Source organism: Rattus norvegicus, chromosome 16, assembly GCF_036323735.1.
Source record: "Rattus norvegicus strain BN/NHsdMcwi chromosome 16, GRCr8, whole genome shotgun sequence".
Lineage (NCBI taxonomy): Eukaryota > Metazoa > Chordata > Mammalia > Rodentia > Muridae > Rattus > Rattus norvegicus.
In genome coordinates this window covers 59,776,779-59,783,684 of record NC_086034.1, presented here as the reverse complement: position 1 = coordinate 59,783,684, position 6,906 = coordinate 59,776,779, and the positions used below count along the sequence as shown (strand labels likewise).

The 6,906-nt window shown below is 34.7% G+C and overlaps 1 long non-coding RNA gene across 1 annotated transcript; it reads left to right on the top strand.

The window, feature by feature from the left end:
• Positions 1-4,034: 4,034 nt before the first annotated feature.
• Positions 4,035-6,577, top strand: LOC134482548 (uncharacterized). The gene is made up of 2 exons (XR_010058788.1): positions 4,035-4,402; positions 4,669-6,577. It is a non-coding gene; the product is annotated as an uncharacterized LOC134482548 (long non-coding RNA).
• Positions 6,578-6,906: the final 329 nt, after the last annotated feature.

Sequence of the window (6,906 nt, the reverse complement as noted above, 5' to 3'; positions counted from 1 at the left end):
TAAAATTAAAACACGTGTTTAGGTTAATGAAGGTAAGAATGGCTTCATTAAATTATACAATGTCTTGCATTCGTCTTAAATTTAGGCTTAAAATTGTCTTACCATTGCAGTACTTAAGAAGTATTTTTATTCCTAGATGCAGCTGATCTGTATATTTGATCTCAGATGTTAAATCTTCTATATGGAATTTCTTATAGAATTTCTTTCCTCGGTTTAGCATTTATTCATGATTAATAAAACCAGAATAAATCACACCCTGAATTTTACCCATAACTATTGAGATGATGTAGATGATGAAATCTGGGACATTGATTTGATGTTATTGATAGTGTATATGGAAACTTGAATCTAGTTTATGAAGTCATTTGTTATTGTTGGAGTATAATAGGTGTATTTTATATGTGTGGGCCATAAATTTGGGAAACAGAAGACAGGCTATTCTATGAGTAAAACTGTGTCACAGCTGTGTCACTTGCCAATTAAAATGTGTTGATATCTCAATGCTGTTAAGTAGAACAAGATACTATTTCAAAATCAACTCTTTATTAAAGTCATTTGGGTAGGATTCGATCTATTTATTCCATGTCCTCATAAAAGGGGGGAATTGGAGACAGACAGAAATGCTCCAGGTAGAGATTACAAGAGGAAGACTGGACTATCTGCAAATGAGGCGTTATTGGAGGCCAAATAACGTTTTTAGGAAACCCAAGCACATCCTCTGCCCCTAGAGAAGGAACAGAGTCCTCCGAATGTTTGAATTTGGCCTTTCAAACTATGAAACAAGGCATTCAGTTATTCTATTCCACTTTGAATACTGATCTATAACTTGATACCATTTTTAGTTTTTTGTTTGTGTTTTAAGTTTTATACTAGTATCTGCAGATGCTCTTAAACATTTGATCTCATGGCACGGTTCCTATCACTGTTTAAAAATACTATTGAAGTCAAGAACAGATAGATGACTCAGTAAAAAAACAAGGGGCCCTGAGTTTGGATCCCCAGTACACATGTAAAGAGCTGGGCTTGGTGGCCCATTGCTGGCACTGGGGAAGTAGAGACAGGTAGATCCTGGGGATCAGTAAGTCTACCCAATCATTGGGTTCCTATTTTAGTTGTTGATGCTTTGTCAAAACAAAAAAGGTATAGAGCAATAGAGGAAGAGGACAAACGTGAATATTTGTCCTCCCTAGGTGCATACACACTACTGCATTACTGTATAGATGTATTGACTACACTATATTATATATACTTTATGCCATGCTAAACTATACCACATTACACACACAAACACAGACATACACAAACCACTACACAAACACAACACAGTACATAATGACACACATAAAACATACACTAAAGAGGCAAACTGTGATACATATACCACACACAAAAAATCATATTATACACACCACACAAACACTCACACATAAACCAACTATACTACATACACCACACACATAAACTATACTATACATACATATCACTTATACATTATACACACATATACATACAACACAAATACATACACATACACATACACATAAAGACACAGACACACAAACAATGCACACAGCACACACATACACACATATACATATATGTATACACATACAAAGACACACAGATGCATAAAGACTCACATGCATACACACATACACACACCCACATACCACACACACACAAATATACACCACAGTACACATACACTCACATACTATACACACACAAATATAACCACACTACACATACACTCACATACCATACACATAAAAATATACACCATACTACATACATACTCACATATCATACCCATACAACTGTTGAACCTGAGATGGTTGCTGGGTCCTTTTCGTTTTCTATAAGTTTCTCATGCAGATTTCTAATAGCTGATGTGTATGACTTAGCTTTCATTTATTAATTGATTAAAAACATAAACATTCTTTCTAAGAAAAACCGAATTAGGGGCTGGAGAGATGGCTCAGCGGTTAAGAGCACTGACTGCTCTTCCCGAGGTCCTGAGTTCAAATCCCAGCAACCACATTGTGGCTCATAACCATCTGTAATGAGATCGGATACCCACTTCTGGTGTGTCTGAAGACAGCTACAGTGTACTCATACATAAAATAAATAAATAAATATTTTTTAAAAAAAGAAAGAAAAACCGAATTAGAAGGTCCTGCCTCGGCTATTGCTTCTGGTTTGAAAAGGAATAAAATCTGAGAATATGGGAAATAGATTTGTGTTTTCTTAGCTGAGAAAAATGAATATGGAACAGATCAAAGTGAGAGCTAATACCACATATTCAACTCTTCTGCTTAGCTGTGTTCCAGAGAAAGAAGGCTGCCATGATTGTTTGCCACGTATTTATAACTTCGTGGCAACCGTGCGAGATGCTGGCTGCCTAACAAAACCCACTAAAGCTGCAGCGTCCTCTTTTGTCTCTTTCTTTGCACATTAAGTCTTATTATGCCATTTGTTTTGCCACTAAGGGAGGAAGAGAAGCCAAGCAAACACGCTGGAGGGAAAATTATCACTGCATGCATACGCTAAATATTTAAACTGCAGTTTCCTGTTTGGACAAAAAGTTTAAATTAGAAAAGCATCTAATTCTACAATACAGCTCAGATCAACCTCCCAGGTCTCATTTTCTGCTTATCAATTTTCAACAAATTTTTATTTGCCTCTTATTCTCATTCTTGCCGATTCTTTGTCATCGTTACCGTGCGTGTTTCTATTGTGTGTGTGCTGTAACTTATTTAGCCAGATTTTCATTAATTATGCGCCTTTATTTCCAACTCTATTATTGATTTCTCATTTTAAATGACATTCTTGAATTATAATTGTACAAAGATGAGTGAACATGGATTTATGTTTACCATTTCCTTTCCCTTTCCTATTCCTTTTTTTATAATATATAATTTCTTGGCAGGAAAAGCTAAGATATCCATTTGGTTCTGCAATTGTAATTTCCTTTTATTTGAAATTTACAGATGAATTTAGTATCAGCAGCCACAGTCTTTTCTATGTCCAGCCAAACAATTCTGTTTTTGCCTTTAATTCTTCTATCATTGTTTCACTGTGTACAATATTCCCAATTATTGCCTTTTCCTGGGGGACTGTTTAGAAGCAATTGTCTGGCTAGCTTCTAGCACTGAATGGTGCAGCATGTAACCCTAGTCGGGTGATATAGTTTTTCCATTGTAAGTGCATTTGCTTTTCTGATATTTGAAAAAGGATTATATCTTTCTTTTAAAAATCAAATAACTCTTGAGGTATTTATTGCCATTTTCCTAATGCACAGTGGAAATTTTTCAAATGGAAACCTTCAATGTCTAAAGAACATCAGTGATTTGTGAACTTAAAGATAATATAGGTTCTATTTTGTTATTTCATTTTGTCAGACTCATTTATAATACACAGCACCTTATTTTTACTTCTGTTTAAGTTTTATTCTTTTTTATTTTTGACTTAATTTCTACTTGGTTTTGCTATTTTCTGCCCTTGCACTTCTAATCCACAGTGTCAATCACAACACAGTGAGAATGAAAAATAACACTGTGACTCTTCTTCCTTTCTCTTCCAGTCCACTTACATTTTATCTTCTTCTTTTACATTGTTATCATATATCTGAATTTGTTTTTATCTTTGTATTTCTCTTGTTTTAGAATAAATTAAGTCCTTTTTTTAAAAAATTGCAGGAAGGAATGTGATTAAAATTTATATCTGTTCTGTTATAACCATTCATTGGAGGGAATTTTATGCCTTAATGTTTTTGCATTCTCTTGAACATCCTTGTTTTGTATAGCATCTTCATTTAGATATTATGATTTTTGAAAATAATTATTTATGTATAATTATTTTATACATATATTTTATGTATATGAGTACACTGTAGCTGTCTTCAGACACACCAGGAGAGGGCATCAGATCCATTCACAGATAGTTGTGAGCCACCATATGGTTGCTAGGAATTGAACTCAGGACCTCTGGAAGAGCAGTCAGTGCTCTTAATTGCAAAGACAACTCTTCAGTCCCTAGATACTATCTTTTCTAATATCATCAATCTTCGAATTAAATAGTATTTCCTTCAACCATATTTTTACTCTGAGTTTATGTGGAAGCAGAGAAGAATTGAAGGTTGCATTACAAACTGACATGCATTTTAACCGTGTTCTGGGGCTTTTGTAGACGTTACTTCTGCCTCTCTTGCTGAAGTTGTTATAGCTGTTTACATTCTCAAGCCTCACTCTGTTTTCAGATCTACAGGTCACAGAGCCATGGGCATTTCTCAGAAGGAACTTTACTAGCTGTGATGATCATTTTCAGTTAAATACTTGGCTATATCTGGAACTAAAACCCAATGGAGGGAGCACCTGTGAGGGATTTTTTTTCTTCATTTGAAGTAAGTAGATTCACTTCATTCTAGTTTATAGGAAGATGAGCTTTAAATCCAGATCTTTTGAGCTGGGAAAAGGCATGCCCGTAAAACAAGTCTTCAGGCATGAAAGACGTAACTTGAAGCCAGATCGAATCCTGGCCCTGTCTTCTGCTGGAAGCTTATAAAAGGGCATGGAAGCAAGAAGCTTTAGTTTGCTGCCTGTCTACTCTTGCTTTACTGGCAAGTTCATTCCTTCACTGGCATTAAAGCCTACTTTGTTGGTATTCCAGCACATACTGAAGACCATCCGAGACATCCGGCCTCCTGGACCTGAGCAACTACTGAATCTTGGGACTTCCTGTTCACAGTCAGCCATTGTTTGACTAGCTGAACCACAGTCTGTAAGCCATTCTAATAAATCTCCTTTCTATGTATGGGGAGAAATTCATTCTCTAAAGTCAGTTACTCTAGAGTACTCCCACTAATAAACTAGCATTCTCACAGATTCCATTGTAAGATTTTTACCTCAGTGTACTTGGAAACATGTCTCTGAAATTGACAGTTGGAGGCATTTGTGTAGTCATGTAATCAAGTGCCCCTTCTCAGACACATTTTGCACCCCAGTTAGAATATCAATACCAGGATGATATTATAGAGACTTTGTGGTTCAGCTCTTTCTATTATTATTAAGTTATGCTGACATTGCTTGGGATAAATAGTCAGCCATGGATCATATAATCATGTTTTCCTTCACTGCTCTTTCCAGACAACCATGATTAAGTCCCCACTGCTATGTTCAAACCCAACTATAGGTCCATTTTTCCCATTCCAGAAAGCTAAATGCTTCCAATGGAAACCTTTGCTCAAGTAAGAAAATTGCAGTAATTAAAGCGAGTTATGAAAAAAAATCTTAAGACACTCATGGCAAGAGGAAGACTTTCTAGGAATAGTACATTTGGGCATTGCACAGATTGCAGCATTTAAAGATGTAAGCACAATGAAAGCAAAACAGGGTTATGGTATGAGGAAAAGGAAAAAGGCGAGTAGATCTCTAAAATTTTAAGCCTACTTTTGGTTAATATAACTTATAATAATTTCTCATGAAACTGAAATCCTACTTGACCTAGTTTCACTTCTGTTACTATGATAAAATATCTTTATCAAAGGCAGCTTTGGGGGAAAAATCATCATGTCAAGGAAGTCAAGGCAGAGACTTAAAGCATCACGGTCATGATCAAGACCAGAGAGAGATGAATGCACCCTGGCTGCCTAATTACTTGCTACTAGCTCGCTGTTAACACATTGATACAGTTTAGGACTCCTGGCCTAGTTATTGTGTTACTCATAATGGACCTGATCTCCTACCATTAATAAGCAAACATATACTCTCACAAGAGAGACCAAAGTTATCTAAATAATTTCTAATTATGACTTCCTTCCAGGTAATTTTAGGTCATATCAAATTTACATTTAGAACCAACACTCTGCTTATAAAAAAGCTAAATTAATGATAATAATTTAAGTATGCACATCTAGGAAAATTTCCATCACTCCTATGATTTTGCTATTTAAAAAAATGACTCTAAATTAAACATATAACCCATTTACATACAATTGTCTCCTTGCATAGCAATGCCAAATTACTGATTAAAATATGTAGATAGGTCCCTGGGCTTAAGTTAATGTTTCAATCAGTAAGAACTAAGTTATTATTTCAATACAAATTGACTATATATGGATTAAATTTAAATAAAAAGATGTTTGGGTCCATTGTTTTACTGGAAGTAGTTACTAGAGGATATTTATCTCAAGTGTTTAAAAATCTATTATTAACAGCTCTAGGAGCCCCTCTGGTCCAAGTAAAACCTGTGTTTATATTTTCTATTATCTGAAGTTGTTCCTTAGATTGTCATTAATTACCACAGCTATCTAGCTAGCATCTAAATTTATTGTACATCTGTTGTTAACTGCTATAAATTTTAAATATGCATGGAACTACTTTTATTGCTAAAACATGTATTTATTTTTAAAATATTAGTTTTACTTTGTATATAGTTCATACCATACTCATAAACTTTAAATTATTTAGATTAGACTGAATATTAGCTTATGTATTTTAATGTAATTTGTTATGGTAATTTGTTTCTTTTTTGTGAGGAAGGGTTGTTTGGAATTACAGTAAATTATTGAGTATCCAAAGTCAAAGTCAAACCTTCTTTCCTTTGGATTTGTAAATTGTGTCATTAGTTGTACTGTAGTCAACAAAAGAAAGCTAAATTTTACTACATTCTTAGGAAAAAGTTAAACTGGCTGCAAATTTAAGAGTTAGGACTTACTGTGTTACTTGTGCACAGGGTATAAACTACAAACAACTTTTATTCATTCAGTTTAGAGTGAAATCATTTGAAACCTGAGCTGTATGTGACACAACAAATTTCAGTGTTTTCTGTAGAGGTATCCGTTTAAACTACTCAAATTGATCCCACCAGTGGCAATGCATTCCTGGATATCTACCCCAATGTTCTGCA